This window comes from Drosophila mojavensis, unplaced genomic scaffold (genome assembly GCF_018153725.1).
Source record: "Drosophila mojavensis isolate 15081-1352.22 unplaced genomic scaffold, ASM1815372v1 contig_16, whole genome shotgun sequence".
NCBI classification, from domain to species: domain Eukaryota; kingdom Metazoa; phylum Arthropoda; class Insecta; order Diptera; family Drosophilidae; genus Drosophila; species Drosophila mojavensis.
This window is the reverse complement of record NW_025318693.1, coordinates 8,809,279-8,829,052: the sequence shown is the minus strand read 5'-3', so window position 1 is coordinate 8,829,052 and position 19,774 is coordinate 8,809,279. Positions and strand designations below refer to the sequence as shown.

At 38.0% G+C, this 19,774-nt stretch overlaps 1 protein-coding gene across 3 annotated transcripts in view; it reads left to right on the top strand.

Moving 5' to 3' along the window:
- LOC6572951 (RYamide receptor) overlaps positions 1 to 19,774 on the top strand; it is an 86,810-nt gene that overhangs the window by 51,600 nt on the left and 15,436 nt on the right. The gene's annotated exons all lie outside the window — the stretch shown is intronic.

The window sequence follows — 19,774 nt, the reverse complement described above, 5'->3', positions numbered from 1 at the left end:
TATCTCAGCAAATACAGGTATATAACTGTGTCAGCTACTGCCTCTGCTTCTTCTTCTTCTTCTTCCTCTTCTTTGAGATATAATTTCACTTTGTCATCAACATGACATGGCAGAAGCCGTTCCTTCGACTTGATTCAACGGACAAAGACAGCTTTGGTAGCTGCATTTGGTCCGGCAGCTGTCGATGCATTTGCTGTTGTTTCATCTGCTCATTGTTGCTGTTGTTGTTGTTGTTTGTATTACATAAAGAAACATCTTGAATGTTTGCTTGGACGCCCGAACAAGTTTATTCTACATGCAGCGAAAAGTGAAAGGCTTTGGCCTAGCAGCTGAGCTGAGCTTTTTCGATTGTAACTTGGCCAAATTCGGGTCAGTGACGCACTAAAATATACTCGATTTGTAGTCAGTGTAGTCATCATAATTGCAAATATTATACAGATAGACCCATTAAACAGCCAAGCAACAAGTTTGTTTATGAATAGACTAGCCAGACGCCTGAGTGATGCAATGTACATTCCGAAAATAGTCTTGATTAGCTTAGATATAAATACGAAAGCAGATATTCAATAAATAATAATTTATATAAGAATAACTTTTGCATCGATTCTTTCTATATAATTGCTATAGATAGCCTATGAAATGTAATGAAAATGAGTACGAAATTTCCGCCTAGGCGCATAATACTCGTCTAATGAATCCTTAGAGACGACTCAGTAAGGAATAACATAATAGATATATAATAGGGTCGAAACTGCAAGAAATTGAACGGGTTTTCCGATTTGGCACGTCTTAATTTAGTAAACATATATGTATAATTCATTTTTGGCAAACCAATAGAAAAGATCCACAATATATATTTAATGACATTTTTGGACAATATTAATAGAAATCACAACTCAAAAGAGCAGTAAAAATAGAGAATACAGGCATTCAGCAGCAAAATAAATTTCTGCTGCTAGCCAAACTACAGTGGGCTACATCCATTATATATATTTTTCATTATCTTTTATTCAAATGAGTTTGGATATCTGTTTAAACAAGTGCCAGCTCCATTAAGTTTAAGGTGGACTATAATTTCATTGTCCACACTAACATCTTCTTTTGCATAATTCACAATAGATAGACAATATATAAATTTAAGTACATACAATTAAAATGCCATCATAGAAAAACCCCAAAAAAAAATATGAAAAAGAAACTGATTAAAAGTGTAATCAAAAGTTTTACACTCTTGCGGTTGGCCAACAACAACGAACAGTAAAAACAAACAAACAACAACAAAGAAAAGGTACAACAATTCATCTTTGCTCAATATAGAGCATGGTTTATATTGTAGATTTAGCCCTATGGACAAGCCCGTTATAGCTTAAATGGCGCCAACTCGTTTTTCGGGGCGTTACACCCAGAAAAAAAATGTACAGAGCATGCAAGACAGAGAGAGAGAGAGAGAGAGAGAGAGAGAAAAGAGAGAGAGAGATTGATAGCGGGCGACTGTTGCGCAGCGTCGCGTCGCGTCGGGTCAAAGTTGTTGTAATTAAAATGTTTACAACACCATGAAATGAACAAAAGGCTACCGAATCGATGTACATTTCAAATTGAGAGCAGCTGCAGAAGTGGGCGTAGCCCGCGCGGGATTTACCTGAACCTGTAAACACGTTGGACATTTTTTATAGTCTCCTGTGCTGTCTCCTGGGCGTAGTTGTGTCGCGGCACGGGCTGAGATTAAAGAAGTTGGGTTGACACATTTTTGCTCTATTTAATGAGTAGAGTTTAAAATGTTGTTGGAAAAATGAGATTTATAACAGCCTTTTTCAGAACATATGTACATAAATAGCATAATTAGCTTAATTATGGTCAACAGGAAAATAATTATCGGGCAGAAAACCACAAATTAGTTTAAGGCAGTAAATCTCTCTACATTTTTGGCATGGAAAATGTGAATTTAAGCTTGAATGGGAAGAAGGACGCATGGCGTATACTATATAGAAAATATATTGCGGGTTATTAAAAAGAATTAAGTGTATATGGTAGAAAAAAGAGAAACATTTTTTGTTTGAAATTTGAATAAAGCACTTTAAAAATATAGAATATACAAGCCTAACATTAGTATTATTGTTAAAAATATATAGTTTGTAAGTGTCGTTTGAAAATAATTTTTTTTTTTTTTTTTTGAAGATTTGAAGATATTCCTAGTTGATTTTCAATTTATGAAAGTATTCGATCCCCGGACGAACAGCAAAGATCGCTGTAGCACAGCCACTAGGATGCACAAGTCTATCATGATTAATCGATAGCTCATAAAAATCAATATTTTAACCAGATGTTAAATGCTTCATTTGATATACCCAATGATTGCTTACCTTTACATATTTTATTTGTTTATTTTTCATAACCAAGTGCCAGTTAATGTCAAGTATTTGTTTATTAAAACACAAACTCTAATGCCAAATTTAATAGAGCAGTGCTGCTGCATATCTTTCTGTGTAGTTAATTTCGGGCTTGTTAGGCAAGAGCCGCAAGATTGGTTTTTAGTTAACGCTCAGGTGAGTTCATTTTGTTTTGTTATTTAAGCCGCAGCCACTTGAAAGCCGTAATTAGTTTACACTTGCGGTAATTGCGGCATAAATCTTCAGCTGCAATGCAATGTGTCGTAATACTCTTAAAGGCTCAAACAGACAGAGATACACACACACAGACACACACACACACACAAGGCACTTAATGTGTTGACTTTTTGTTTCAGTTAGTCCACACAGAGACACACAAACAGTTATATTACCTCGTTCATCCCTTTGGCCAACTCGAAATGCAGACGCCCAACTGCAGCAACTTTATCCCAGCCAAAATGATTTGTGGCGCCCCAACGTGAAGGCAACTAGAAATGAACCACAGCCAGAGCCAGAGATAGAGCCAGTGCCAGAGTTGGAGCCTGAGTTGGAGCCAGAGTTGGAGTCAGAGTTGGAAACAGAGCTGGAGTCAGAGTTGGAGATTCAGCCTCACTTTCGTATTATATGTCGCAGCCGTCACGTTATTTTCAACTAAACGTAACGGTAAAAATAATTTCTTGCCTTGGCCATAAAGGCATAAATACAGCTTTGCCCCGCTGGGTGCTTCAGTTTGCAGTTTCCTCAGCAACAGCCGCTGCAGCTACTCGCACGTCCCCCCTGGCCCGTTATCTGTCTGTCCGATCTAGTGGCTCTCCAGACGGAAATAATATTGTGCCATCATTATTGCCCTTTTGAATGCTCTCACCACTCCCTCTCTCTCTCTCTCTCTCTCTCTCTCTCTCTCTGTATGTATGTCTCTCTCTATCTGTTTCTGTCTGTCTATATATGTATGTATATATATACTTATTTTCTTCACCGGCGCTGCCTGCCTCAAGTCGCCACACTTGCCTTTTATTGTTACCGGCGTCAGGGCAACTTGCATTCTTTCTTAGCTTCTGTTGTGCTCTGCATCTGTGTGGTTGTGTGTGGGGGAGTGTGTGATAGTTATTTTTCGCCAGCTTTGTCACTGGCACGTTTTATGAGAGCTATTAAAGTGATGGGGCTCCCAAGTTGTTTAGCTATTGAATACCCAAACACGCAGGCAGCGCAACTATAACTAGAAATGGCTTTCAGCTTGGCCACGGATATTGTTTGTATTTAAATGTAATAAGCATAAGCGAGCGGAAATTGATTTAGGTTTCATTCATACTTCAATTATAGTTGCACAAAAAAATGAGACATAAATAAAAATAAAGAGCGAAGATGATGGAAGTCAGTTTTTTAATTGCTTTTACATTAGAAAGAAAATCATAAAAAAAGCAAAATGACGCCGAAATTAAAGTTCTTTTGTTGTCAAATTAAAGTATAATAGCTGTGTAAAAAATAAATTAAATTTGGTACAAAAATTTGGTTACAAAATTCTTGATATTAAAATATACATTATAATATAAACTATAATGAATATATTTTTCTCTGAATTCTCCTCTACAAGCTTTTATTTGTTATCATTGATTCGAAGGGTAAACAGGCCATCTGCGAAAATATAAAACTTTTACATATATATATATACATATATTTAATTTAAAGCTGATGCATTAAGTTCATTTTATTACCACACGTAGCGCAACACTTTTTGCTTTTTTATGGTCATGTGATACAAAAGCCCTTTGCTGGCAAATGATTTAATTAAATTGCGAGCAATTGCTTTAATGAGTTGCACGTCTGATTAAAGGTGTTGCAGGCGAGGCGTGCATGAGTTGCAATTAACACGGGCAGCAGCTGCAGTAGATGCTCACGCATGACCCCAGTCAGCAGCCATGATGCGTGGCGCCAATTAGACCAGGATCCCTAACGACATCAGCAAACTAAGCATTTAGCATAATTGTGTGAAAAGCAACGTGCGAGTCCCTAGCCATCCGTCGAGTTGCATAAGCTATTACTCTGCCCTGTCCATCCGTTGCGTCCATTGCATCCATGAGATACATTTTCTGTGTGTGACTTAAAAGCAAATATGTTGCCACCAACATTGCGTAACGGCCACGACAATTTCATTGTTTGGCCCCTTTCTTATACATATATATTTAATGAGGAAGTTCCGTTACAGTTTTCAAGCGCAGCCGAAACCAATTCTACGCCAGAGACATTAAGACTTCAGACCCATGTGACAGCTTATTAAGCTGATTTTGTGTCTGAAATATCTCTAAGATACTTAAAGACTTTGGCCAAAAGACTTACCTAACTGCTGCGCAAACGACGTGACATTTAATTCAAAATAAATTTACAACTTTGTGTTTTATTTAAAGCAAAATGGCAGAAATATAAAAAGGAAGATATTTTTTTGTAAGTACGCAGATTTTCAAGTACTTTCTGCAAAGTAAATTTGAGTAGGCATGTGTGACATGTATTGCAATGATTTAAGGTTATAAAGCTTACATCACAGGAAATTTATTTCCGTTACAATAATTTTTATTTTAAATGTATCTTAAAGATATTTCTAAGCAACACGATATTTAATTAAAAATAAATTTGATTACGGAATAAGAAATTTGTATCTTTTCTTTTGTATCTTTTACATTGTCTTATTAGAAATATCTTTAAGTTAGATTTCACTATTTTAAATATCCATAAATTTATATAGAATATTCAAAGGTAATTTAGACAGCTATAGAATATATTTATGTATTATTTTGTATCTCTGCAATGAAATTAAAAGTTGATGAACTATGTATGTAAATATATTTGTATACCATGCAAATCCCAAATTGTTCACAAATTATCTAGGCAGCAAGAAAGATTTCTGTTGGCCAACTTCGCCCAGCTGCATGGAGTTCGAGAGCTGGTGTTGCCTTGGGCCTTGTGTCTTGATTTGTGCATTTCCTGGCATGTTATGTACATGGCGCCTGTCTAAAGGTTAAGTGGCAAACGCTAAGCGGCTTTCATTGCCTTCCTTTGCCTTGGCCTGCCAATAAAAGTTGCTCTGGCGGTGGTTGTTGTTGCTGCTGTTGACTTTTTGTGGTTTACGTTGCATTTGCAACTGTGGCAAGGCCTACAAGGTTAAGAGTGTTTGGTGCTGGGCGAGCGGCTAGCTGAGGCAACGGCCTGCGGTTGCTGGTTTAGTTTTTATATGCGGTCAGAGAGGATGTCAGCGGACGAGGGGCAGCGGCGGCAGAGGGTTTGATGAGGGTGAACAACTGCAAACTGTGGCCAAATGTGCGATTGCAAACCAGTTTAGCCAGCGACCTTTCGATGCACACAATTTTCATAATCCGTTGCGAAAACACAGCAATCGAGTCGTATGTCAGGTGCGTGCGACTGCGGAGGCGTTGCCAGAGCTATCAATTTCCCAACTTGGTTTAATTGCAAAAATCGAAGAATTGAAATGCGCAAAAGTTTTCAGCACGACCTTGCCACGCCACAACTTTGTTGCTACAGCTGTCATGTTGATGGCGTGACTCAAGTGTTTTCCCTTTTTTAGCCCGGGTCAACTGAAGCAGCGGTTTTCCGGCACTTAATGAACCCTGTTTCGTTAAGCCATAATTATCACCCCATCCAGCCATCCGTCCATCCATCCATACATCCTCGGTATTTCACACACACAACTCCAACTAGATGCTTCATTTGGCTGGGCAAACAGCAGTTGCTGCAACTCAAACACGTTCGCTCGTTAATATTTACGCTGCCAATTGATGCAGTTGCAGTTTCAGTTGACAACAGCAGCAGCAACAGTAATAAAAGCAACAACGACAAAAGAAACAACAACAACTGTGTGTATTTGCATGCGAAATGAGCTGCAACAGAAACGAAATCAAATATCGCATTTCACCTGTTGTTACCTTTGTCACAGCACAGGTCCTGTTGCGGCAGGTAAATTAATGATCACCGAATTTGAAATACCCTACAATATCCGGATATAGATATAGATATAGATATAGATATAGATATAGATATAGATATAGATATAGATATAGATATAGATATAGATATAGATATAGATATAGATATAGATATAGATATAGATATAGATATAGATATAGATATAGATATAGATATAGATATAGATATAGATATAGAAGATTATCAGGGGCAAGCTGTCAAGCTACTCTCGCCAGATTCATCCCAATTGACTGACATGGCCAAGTGTTTAGGCCCAGGCAACAGCATAAATCGCGAATGGCTGTCAAAGCAGAGTCACAGCTCATTTACTTTGCTTTGGGCTGACAGCGGGTCCTGTGCCGAACATTTAAATTAATCTCGGACAACTGACAAAGCTGCAGGCAGTGAGGCAGTAGTAGTGTGGTGCGGCGAAGGAGATGGTGAGGGAGCGATGAGCATGGCAGCCACAACCGCAACATCTTCGCTGCGCAACTTGCGAAAAAAGCGAAAGTTTCTTAGCCCGTTTCGACAGCGCTGGGAATCTCGAATCGCTGTCCGTCGAATGGCCATTTATCTTTCGGCTCAATTTGCGCTTACCTAATCAACGATTGCTGCGGCCTATGGGCCGAGTGGAAAGCGGCTCTTGGCAACGAGTTGCGGGCGGCAGCGTGTGTGCGCATCCTTGCAGCGCGCATGCCACGCGTGTTGTTTTTATATTTTGGCAGACACCATAAATCGCTTTGATTATCGCGCGCGGTTTTACATTGATCTGCAGCTGTTTTTATTTGCATGCCGCATGGCTTATGTAACCACAGGTTGAGCACGGATTGACCACAGCCAGCAGCTAAGCCAGGTTATCCATATAGCCAACTGTCATGAGAGTTGATTCACATTTCACTGGCGCTGACCCTAATTGAATTTAATAAGCCTTTCATTTTCACATCATTTTAATATCCTATGATAATTGAGCATTTTGGAACTGAGAGTATTTTGATTTTAGCCGTGGAATGGATCTAAAACTAAAATGTAATGGAATGGATGTATCATATGTATAGATGATAGATGGGAATAAAGATGGATTCATAACATAGATAGATAGATAGATATACAGCTGAATAGAATAGATAGTTATATAGATATTATGGGTAAATAAATACAATTAACTACAGGGTATTTATATGCCTAATAATCTTTTACTAATCTCTCTTATAGTTCCAAATTGCCTCTATTTTGAATTAAGTACTTTCAAGAGGAATTTTCATTAACTCATACATAAATTCCAGAGCATTTGCTGATCCATCATTTTCAGTCAGATATCTTTTCTGATGCCTTGTCTTGGGTCCGATTTGCTTTTTATTTCGGCTCAGGTTTCGTGCGAATCCTACATGGCCTTGAACACCAGATGACAAGCGTTCCATTCACTTGCCTCTTTTCGGACCTTTTTATGCACCATCAATCTTCTGACCTCAAGTCTGGGGAGCGTTATTTTGCCAGGCGGCTGCCCGGACTCATTTGGAGCCCAACTCTTGAGTTTTTATGCAAATTATAATGTCGTTTTGCGCAGCTGGTAAATTGTAAACAAAAACAGAAATCTTTCCCATTTTGTAGGAATTTATTAAGTTGGCACGCAATTTAGCTTCAATTGAAGTTCGAATGGAATTCAGAAAACTTTCCTTGACAACTATCAAGTGGTCTGTGGCCTTTAGAAATTTGAAGCTGTCCTTAATTGAATCTTATTTCTATTACCAAGCGGAAGTACTTCACTCGAACAAATTCAATTACAAGGCAAAGCTTGTCTATGGCAGAGGACATTACATTAAGTGGGAATTTAAAAAGATATATATATATATATAAATTAAGTACTTAACTATAAAAAGGCTTTTAAGAATGCACACCACTCGCTCAGATGTCAAGGCATACGCACAAACGATGAAAGATACAAATGTTTAGATACAGATACAAATTGAAAATTGGCTAAAATACAAAAAAGAAAAAAATATTAAAAAGTAAGAGGTCTTCAAGCCACGCAATTTATGTAAATCATTGTGGTTTCTTCTAGCCCGCCAACAGTTGCGATTACACAATCGCTGGACAATAATGGCAATAGTGAGGGAGGTGAAGGGGTGAGGTGGGGGTCTCTGCTGCAACATTCGCTTTTGCGTCTAATGACCATTTGCATTATCTGCTGTCGCTTCTTCTTCTTGCTCATCTGTTGGCCAGTTCTTCAAATTGCACGAAATATTCACAAAGCTCAACAGCTACTCGAGGGATGCGGGTCGTTCGCTACAGCGTAGTCAAACTGTAGTCGTGGGCCGGCGGGGGGAGTGGCCGAATGATTGGGCTGGCGCTTGATGTTGTCTTGACAACTTGTTTCGTCAGATATGCAAATGTTGTCGATTTTTTGTTAATGTTTGTTGCCATTGTCATTGTTGTTGTTGCTGCTGCTGTTGCTGTTGGTGCTGCCTGTCGTTGGCTGGGCACGTGCAAACGACGAAACACCTCAAAAATGACCAGAAAATTTCAAAGAAATGAGCCCAGGAAATGTGAAAATAATGCCACAATTATGCGAAAGATGAATGCGGCCTTTTGCGAAAGATCAAAACGAAAATTTATAGGAAAAAGAATGGGTTATAAGGCAGTAAATACTGAAGAGTTAATAGCCTTCAAAATAATGGGATACGAAGCATGAACGGTAGAGTACTTAAGGGATTGTTCATATGGAAAAGGGTTCATATGACCTAACTACATAACTAATAAAACTATTGCGTATAGTACTTAAATCATATGGCTGATTTGATGTTCATCTAAACTATTTTGCAGAAGAAAAACCTTAACTAATAAATCTATTGCCATTTTTAACAAAAATTATAAATCCTAGAAAAATTATGTTCTTTGTCTCAATATTTCGATGAAGATGATTCTGAATAGATGTAGGCATAGCAGTCCATACCGTTATGACTCATGAGATATCAGCATCATTAGCATAGTATTATAAAGCATATATATGTGTGTATGAATACTATCAAGGATATACTCAATCACTACATATTTCCAGTAATAAGGGACTCTTAATGAAGACCAAAACTACGTTAAAGTATATAGCTATATACTCAGTGTCAACCTCTTCTGACATACAGTTACCCAACTTAAAAGCTTCAAAGCTGAAATACCTAAAGTATAGACCGGAATATACAGACGGCCTGAAACCTTGTGCTCAGCTTAAGTCTTTGTTCAGAGACATTCGAAAATTGGAATGCGAATCTATCTATCTTCTATCTATTCTTCTATTAAGCTCTGTAAAAGCGGGCATGTTTTGCTCACTCTCCACTCTCATCATGTTCTCCATTTGAATGACACATGAACAGAATAATGACACTTTCAAGCCAGACCCTATCAGTCGAGCTGTAATCGGCAAATTCAATGACAATCAAAAGGTTTGCCAGGACAATCTGCTTGGCTGTGTGTGTAGTTCCTAGAGCTTAAGCGGTCTCTCGTAAACAGACGGGCAAATAGACAGGTGCACGTTCTCAAATGGATTCGTCTGTTTCTCCCAATTGGAAATATACCCTAAAAAGAATTTCATACACTGCTAGATAGATGCTCTATCAAGAATATTTATTCTTTATGGAGTTGCTAAGATTGTTTTATTTTATATAAGCCAATTTATCCTCTAGCTAAAAAAAAAAAAAATTAAATAAAAAATATTTAACGCCAAATATGTAAACCCAATTTAAATCAGTTATAGATCTTGGCTCTACTTAGCATTCGGCAATTGGCATTCGTACTTTTGATCTCAGGCGACGCCTCTGTGACCGCGATCCCATGGAGTTTAGCTGGGCTCATCATCTCTTGCATTCCCACACTAAATATAAATTATACGACTGCCAAGCGAGACCCTATATACAGAGATATAAGTCTTTATATGTACATCTATATGTAGATGCATACATATACATAAATTCAATTCCGCGATTTCACTTTGACTTCGACTTTTATTATTCACTGCTGTTCGCAGCATTTGCAACGTGCACCAAAAAGGGGGCGTGTCTCGGCGGTCGGGGGCGGATGCGACGCGGACTCGCTTCGATTGAGTGCCAAAGCAACAGCTGTGAAACATACATATTTAAAATTCCCAACGGCTTCGCCAAAGCCAACCCAACTGCAGCACGAATCGCACGACAATGGACAGAAAAATTGAAAAAAAGTGAGAAAAGAGAGAAACAAACAAAACAAAAAATATATACAAAAAAAAAAAAAAAAAAAAAAAAAAAACAATAAAGTAAAAATTCACTTTTAAGCGCAATAAAATTTTGACAAACGAAATCCCGAGCAACGTGGCAAATCGAGAGGCGAGACCAGACGACGGCAGGCAGAAGCCGAGCTGCCAATTGCAGTTGCCATACAGATTGAAAGCACACAAAAGAGTTAATAATATTGAATGGCCAACAGTTCGCTGTGGTTGCTAAAATATTTTAGATATATATTTTAAAATTAAATCACAATTGACAGCTTTTAGTGCGCAAAAGTTGAGAGTGACTATTTTTATAGGAAATAACTTTATTGGTTTAGTGTAAACGGCGTTGCTGTGCGTCCATCATAAATATGTTTACTCATATGTGCGCCAGCTATTTGAAGTACTTGATTTCATTTTGATATGTCATGGGAAATTGAGATTTATTATGTAAGCATATACATCCAATATATCCTTCAGTTAGGCGAGGCAAACGCACTTCACATTTAATAAAATATTGAAATATTTTATAAGCTACTAAATTCAAGTGAGCTTCATATTTCCATGCGAATACCACTAAGCGTCCCGAAATGTTAAAGTCGTTTCTAGTTGACGTTAAATTTATATTCTTATATATATTAAAGATTTGCTTACTTTTTATTCTGGGTAAATTTGATTAAAGTTCTTAGAAAATCTTTTCTTTTTTACTTTCTATAGTTTACAAACAACCCAAACATTTTCTTCTTTTCACAGCTATGAATATTTCTTTTCAAAACGTAAAGAGAAAACTGATTTTTTCACTCCCTAAAATATGCTACTGATGGACAGTTTTAGTAAATAAAAGAAAAAATTGTGCAGAAAAATAAATTAAATTTGCTCGAGATCAGATTCAAATGAAAAGTAAACAAATTTCCCGTCGTGTGCCTGTCGCAATTTGCAATTTCAATTGCAAGAAATACACATACATACGTACACTGTAAGAAAAATGAGCAGTATATACATGTATAATTGGCATTAAAAACGTCTGACGCACAACATTTATGATGGCCTCAGCAGGAGTCGTAAAAAATGCGTGTGCTTAAGTCGCTGTCCGGGCGTGTCCTTCGTTCTTCTCCTGCTTCCGCTTAATGGGTTCGTAATTTTAAATTAGCCTCCCATTAGGTTGGACATTTCCGTTGATTTGGCATCGTTTCTCAAGCGTCAGTCGCTCGAATGCTCCAGCGCTCGAGTGGTTCGAGGGCGACGTTGACTTTTATGCGTTCATTACATCAACTTTTACGATTTGAATAAGAAAACAAGAAAATATAACAAAAAACAAAGTAAAGTAAAGTCAGGCAACAATTGTTAGAGGCGTTAAGACTGTTTTTTGTTGGACGAGCAAGGTAGAGAGAGGGCCGCACACGCGATAGGCAAATGAGGGCTGACTTCACATTCGCTTTGCACTTCATTTAAAAAAATTACGCATACGACGCGTTGTGCGCGAACAAGTAATTCGCTCGTTTTATGTCACTTGTAGTTGTTGCTATTGCTGTTGTTGCTGTTGTTGCTGTTGTTGTTGTCGTTGCCTTGATAGACACACTGCACTAGCTGGTAATTCGTTTAATTGAAGTTGGAAGCTTTGCGGCTGAAGACAACCGAAACCAACTGAACACATCGCCTGGCCCACATTCAGTGCCCGCTGCTGGATTTGGAGCACATGAAACTTGTTTTTACCCACTCAACTTCAATTCCCAGCTCCCAGCGAGCCTCTTGCACTTTGGCACCCACAACTCTCGACTTCCTCAATTTCGTTGTATGACATTTATTTACTTTCGACTTCACGGAGACTTGCACCAAAGTGCGTCTGCCAGAGAAACCAAAGAAAATCGCACAAACTTAAAATATGGTGATGAAAAACTACAAAACTGAAAAAACCAACTCAGTTAAAAGTTTTCCCGATGCTAAATGCATGGCAGCTGCGTCGCATTCATGGCCGCAGAAACGACCTCAAACTGCTTCCGCAACATGTAAATGCTTCGAAGCAGCTGTTGAGCGTTCATCCCTCACACTGAGAACAATTAGGCTAGATCCTAAACAGACTGCAGGGCTTTTGGCAAATTGAAATACTTGAAAACAGTTGAACATAGCATTAATATGCAAATGCGGATTATAAGTACACGCCCACGTTCCCCCTGCTGCTGCTGCTGCTGCTGCTTTGGCTGCCTCTGCTGCTGCGAAATGTCAACGTCATAGCAGATTAATGCACAATTTGCACATGTCGAGAGGCAAAACACGAACAGGCAACAAATGTGAAGCGTTCTAGCAATTAAATTAAAAAGGACGACGTCGCACAGCAGCTGCTGCTGGCGCCCCATCCAGAGAGCTGGGCGCGGCTCGTGGGTATTCCATTTAGAGTAAAACCAATTATATACAGAGTGTGCATTTCAACGAGTCGCAATTTGTGCCTGCTCGTGCCTGCCTCAGATCTAATTCACACTCACATGCAAATCCCATAGTCGCCCAAGTATATAAAGAGTCTTTTGGCAGAGTGCTGGATCGAACAAATTTGATCAGAAATGTTAAATGATGCTGAGCCTGAATGAATCCGGTCATTTCATTATATTCTTTGCCTGGTAATAATAACCGAAATATAAATAAAATTATATAATATATTTACAAAGCAAGAGAAATTGAATATGAATTTTAGAATATTTGTTATATAATTTTAATTGATCTCATTAAAATCAGATTTACAAAATAAAGCTAAAAAAAAAAAAAAACAAATATTGACAAAAAAAATTAAATTATTAATAATAAATAAAAAAATACAAATTTTATTGTTATATAATGATAAACTTTAAAAATTCATTTTTTTTTTTTTTTTTGTAATAATCTAATAATACCAGCATATTTCATGAAAAATGAATGCATTTACTTAAAAAGGAGTTGAATAAACAGCTATATCAATATAACGTAAATCAATATGTTTTCTTGCCTGAATAGAACTACTGAATATAGATGCAACGTTTTAGTTTGAGTGGAAAAAATTAACTAATTATTTAATATATTAATAAGCGACATTAAAAATTACATTATTTTATTATTATTATTTTTTAAATTTTGATTGCTAACAGAGTATTCTTATCTTAAGTAATTGTGATTTATCGTTGGCAAGACTACTAAGATTTAATATAACATTTAAAAGCTCTTATAAAGTTTATATTACTTGGGTCTTAATTTGTCACCATCACCATGGCTTCTGATGGTACTCATATTCATTTGTCAACACAAAGTCACTCCATGATTGTGGTGCCAAGTCCATTTATTATTTATATCATGAGTGGGCATCAGCAATTTAAACTCCAGTGCTCGAGATGTAATTATCGTCATTAGTTCATTGAGTGCCACTGCCACTCGCGCGCTTCCTACATCACCTCAGATCAAATTAATAAATAAACTCTTGCTCTTAATTCCATTCACGATTCGAACCCAAACCACCTTTGAAGTCTGCTGTGCAATCAATCACCCCGTCAACTTTAGTTGACCTCACACGCTCATCTCTAGCTGAAACTAAATCAGCTAACGAGGCAACCACGCTAGTTCCAAGAACTTTTTTCCATTGAAGCCGAATTCAATGAAATGAAAAAAATAAAAAAAGTAAAAGGATTCATTCGCATCAAATTACTCTATGACAGAAAAACTTTATAAATAAACGCTCGACTACCTAACGTCTAAGCACTGCAAATCTGAGCGGAAACTTCTGAAAGGACAACAAGTGAATTGAGTGGGGGATCTGAGTGGTTGCCGCATATCGAATGTCGGTCGGCGAGAGGGTGTTAACTGTTAACTAAGTAACTACAGCTATCGATTGCCGTGACTTACTAGAGTGCTAAACACACGGACCGACTGCTAGTCAGTTCAACTAAGGGAGAATTCAAAGTTTTAGCGAAAGCTGATAGCTTGTTGCAAATGCAAACAGGCAGCAACTTTTAATTGCAGACAGCTAAATGTGGTTGCCTTAAATGCGAGCCGTGTAAACGTTGAATTCTCTTACCAATTGCCAAATGGTCACAACACGATAGAATTCGCAGCAGCAGCTTCTTCTTGTTCGCTGCGTTTCGCTTTGGTCTCTGTGGCAAAAAGTCGTTGACACTAATTAGCATTTAGTTGGCGCTGCGGCTGCAACTGCAACTTGCAGCGCGCTCGCCACATGCAACTGCAACAGCACAACCATGCTGTCAAGTGCAATAAATAACGAGTCTATGAATGGAGCGTGTCGCGCTGTCGCGCTGTCGGGCTGTCGGGCTGTCGGCGCGCATCGCCAATGGATGGCTACAAAAATGTCAAATGTAAAAGCGAAACAGACGAGCAGAGCTCAAGCTTAAAGCTCTTAAGTCACAGCAAAAATCGACAGCAACAAACAGAAATATTGTATAAATGAATGAGAAAAAGAAATCAAAGAGAAATGAAAAATAAAAAAATTGTAGTCTTCAACAATTCAAAAATTTGCACGCTGTGCTGTCGCTGTGTTTGCCTAACAAGCAGGAAGTGGCGCCGCGGCTGCTGGAGATGCGACTGTCTCATCACACACACACACAAACTCACACTCACACATGCATGCACACAGCAGCAACAATGAGCAGCGACAAAAAAGATGCAGGAAGCAACAAACGCTGTCGTCGTCGCCGTCATCGTCGTCTTCATTGCTTCAGCAACTTCCTACTACCAGCCAGCACCCAATCCACCACAGCTGGGGCTGTGCCATCCGCAGCCACCCGCTGATTGCGTGAGCCGTTGCAATCTTCATCTTTCAGTGTCAAAGGATGCCGCATTCAGGCGCCTTCCTCTCATTGCTTATGCAATTTGCGAGCTGCGCGCACCCCGCCAAAGGATTAACAACTAATTGACTAGCTATCGAGCGGGAGAGAGACATTAAGAGAGAGAGAGAGGGAGAGATGTTAAGTTAAGCGGCTTGGGCGTAAACTAAATGTCATGCTATGCATTAAATAAAAGAGATTAGCCAAGTGATTTGCATATTATACCAAGTGAAGTTGGCAACTGGATGCTCTTGCAGAAAATTTTCGGAATTAGACAAGATATAAGATACGAAATTAGTATAAACATCAATTAAATGCATAAAGTGCAAATTATATCGGGAGGCAAAGAATTTCAAGTGAAAATTTAGCTCTAGTGAAGAGATGCCCCTTTGAGTTCTGCTTTGGCCTACGATTGCAATCTTCCTGAGTTGGGCTACTACTAGCGATTATATGAAATTTTGAATAAGCTCATTTTGGGCTAAACCATACGCAGGAAGTTTTATTATAGATGTGGTGGCTTATGAAATCGCTCGATTCATCGGAGCACGCAGACTCTGTAAGAGATTCGGACATGATTAGATTCAGCTCGTCGTGCTGAACGAGAATAAACATGCTTTATGGGATCTGCCACGCCTACATCTGTCTGTTACATATACATTTACACAACCAAGCTAATTTTCCGAATAGCAAAACTTGGCTTGCAAAATTACAGTAATTCAAGAGCATACTTCGATCCTAAAATTCTCCAAACAAAATTCAAATTTAAGCAATGATTAAATTCACTAAACAACTCAACCAATTTAAGTGGCCTCGACGTTTACATATTTGGAGTTTCATACTCTCTCGTGTATTTCTCTAACCAAGTATCGGCGCTATCTATCAGCTAATTCCAAGCTCTCCCGGCTCTTGTCTAGTCGGAAGTTGAATGTGAAACGTTTAGGCTCATGAAAAATGCAAGCAATTTTCGGTCGTTGTCTGTGAACTTGAATGCAAATTGCAAATGTAAATTCGATGGCCCCACAAATAGCAATCGCAAGAGCAATCGCAATCGCAATCTGAATCGGAATCGGAATGCTACTGCGGCTCATTTGGAGGTGTCGCTGGTTGCCCCAGCGATTGCATCTGCCGGTGGCCTGCACGGCTGCAGTCGGTCTGCTCTAGGCTCCCATGGAAATGCAATTGAATTCAGCATTTCCCACATGCGAGCACAATTTATTGTTGTACAACAAAAGCACTTAGAGACAACAGCAAAAAGCGACCAAAAAGTCGATAACTCGCTCAATGTTCGCTGTTCGTTAGCAAATGTTTGTTTGCATTTATTTCTCTTTTCTGTTTTCATTTTGCATACGTTTTGGCTAAGAGGAGCAGCTCGGTATTGACTGGATGCGAAGTCTGGTTATGCAAGCGCATTTCAAGGTGAAATCGCCGGGAGCTTTGCTAAGAGGCAGGAAATGCAGTTGCCGCGCTAACAACTATTGAAATTATATTGACAGTTTATAGCAGACGCATTTAGTTTTGATCATCACAGTACACATAACTCAAACTGCCTCAATCACACACTAAACACTTGCTGTTAACCCATTAATTAAAAAATCGAGCGCCCAAAGCGATTTGTGTAGTCACGACTCGACTTTAAATATATTTAAATCGAATGAAAACTGAAAATAGACTTGACTGCATATGAGAAAAATTGTGTTTTCCAATCAAGTTATACTTGTTCAATAGAATTTGTATAGAAACAAATATAAATAAAACGTATGTACGCAATTAATTATACATTTTATAATTTTTATTTAACATATATAAATAACTGCTTACATCAGATTTTTTTTGTAGTAGTTGATGTTAGAATACAGAGAACATTATTGGATATGAATTCACAGATCTCTTTTGTTTTTTACAATATAATTTCTTACAGCATAGAAACGAAATATTCAGCACTTGGTACTTGGGAAAAGCTATTAGATATTCAAAACCGTATACTTGCTATATTTATACTTGGGAGTCTTATACCAGTTTGCCATTAATATTTTCATCATGTGAGCAAATAATTTATATTACATGTATACAAAAATGTATATAGATTATTTTTTAAATAAAATCAAACCCAAACTTTAACATTTCGCTGGCTTGAGCAGAGCTCCAATTATGGATATAGAATGGCTGATTGAGTAAATTTATTTATAGATATATTCCATTTATATTTTTATTGGATATTTTTTTCAACTGAACTCTCATGCGAAATATTCGATTTAAAATCATATTCAACGAGCTGTTAACCGTTTCCTCAAAGCCAAAGGCAGCAAAAAAATCGAGTTGCATTGGGCAACATTTAATAAAATTAAAAATCGCAACGAATCGCTTTGATAAAAAGTAACAACTGAATTTGCTGAGCAGTAAAATTGCCGATATATTCAAAAAAAAAAAAAAAAAAAAATCACAAAGCCTTTTGCCCACTTACCACAATTCGCGGCAATTTTTGGGCACAGTTCGATGAACGAAGCATCGATTGAACCATTTTATTATGCGGCTAAGTGCCCAGCGCAATTAACAAAGCGAAATGTAAAAACAACAAACAGAAAATCAAGAAAAAACACAGATTTAATATCGTTAACAACGGCAGAAGGAGAAGGTGAATGAGGAAGTGGTAGGCAGAGGTGGAGGTAAAAGTGGAGGGGCAGGTGGAGTTGGAGAAAAGCAATCAACAATCACAATACAAATGCATTTTACGTGAATTCGCGCGAAGAGGCGACAATTTGCGAAATGGTTTGTTGCTTTAGTTAGTTTTTTTCTGTTTCGGTTTTTGTTTTGGTTTTATTTTTATGACTAAATTACGCAACGCGCTAATTTGCGATGCGTAAGCGTGCGGCTTAGCTAGGCTAGGCAAACGCAAATAAAAGCTGTAAAGCACATAAAACGATAAGAATTTTGAGTTTGTGTATTGTGCATGGCATGAATGTAGGGAATACCCTTACTTAAAAACTTATCGATTAATCTGCGGACAGTCCCTTGAGCTGCATTTCACAAGTGCCTCTCGACGAACCTGAGCTTGGGCTGTTTTTTTTTGTTTTTGTTTTCTTATCTGAGCTGCAAAAACTGTAAGACGCGTTTGACATCGTTAAAAGAGTATAAAGCTAGGTACAGTGAGCACTGACAGATAGAGAATGCGCTTATATTTTATGCATGTTAGATGACGGTAACTACAGCTTATATATGTATGTAAGACTAAAGAAAATAAAATAGGAAATCAAATAAATAATGAATTTTTATAACCACATAAAAACATATATTTAAAAATATAAATTAAAAAGTTAAGTTAAAAAATTAATAACATGGAGTGTAAAAAAGTTCTAATAAAATCAAGTTTTTATGGAAAAAAAAAATTATCTACAAATATTTGTATTTTAATTATAATTGTAAATAATATATGCACCAGTTTGTTCTTTGTTTTTCTTTTTAAAATCAAATTCTTAAAAAAAAAAAATGTTTATATATTTTTAAAGCTCTTTATAAATAGCTAAGAATATTACTTAAATTTATTTGTTTTCTTTATGTATAAATAAATTAAATATTTTAAATGAATAAGATAAAATAATTTCTGTTCAAATTGTCTTTATGTTGTGAACTTAGTCAATGCCTACTGTATATTTCCGAATAGTACGCGCTGGGTATCACAATGAGTTCGATTTAAATACACAACACTTGCTCCAATTGCAACTCTCAATTCGCACATGTTCTCATTTATCATACAAGTATGTGAACATATATAGATATATGTATGCATATGTATGTATGCATGTGGCTATTTAGAGATTGCCGCACAATGGCAGCCTAGATTCGAATTGTAGGAAAATCCACAACACGCGCACGAAATTATTCAAATTGCCATTGTTAAACAACGAACTGATTCAGTTGAGGCTCTGCTCAGCGTTTTCCAGGGCATTTTCGAACGAATTTCACTTTTGTACGCCAGCTACAAGACGACGACGATCGTGAGCGCATTTTCATTTTCATTTTCATTTTGAATTTGAGTTCGAGTTGCCCCCGAGGAAAGCCGCAGCCGAACGCTCGGCCTGCCGCAGCTCAAGTGCCAGCGCGCCGATGGGCTCTGGGAGCTGCTGGCTGGCAGTTGGTTGGCCAGCGAGAGCGAAAGTGCACGACATTGGGTTCAACCCGGAGAGTGAGAGCAGCTGCTGCTGCTGCTGTTGCTGTTGCTGTTGATGGTGATGATGCAGCAGCAGCACCAACTGAGGCAGCTCTCTGCCAGCGCCACATCCGACAGGCGGGAAATCGTAAAGCTCTGTGGCTCTGCCGCGCTGCCTGTGCGGTAATAAGTTGATTGTGCTGTAATTTCGGTTTCACTTGCGCCTGTCCTACACTTCGAGAGA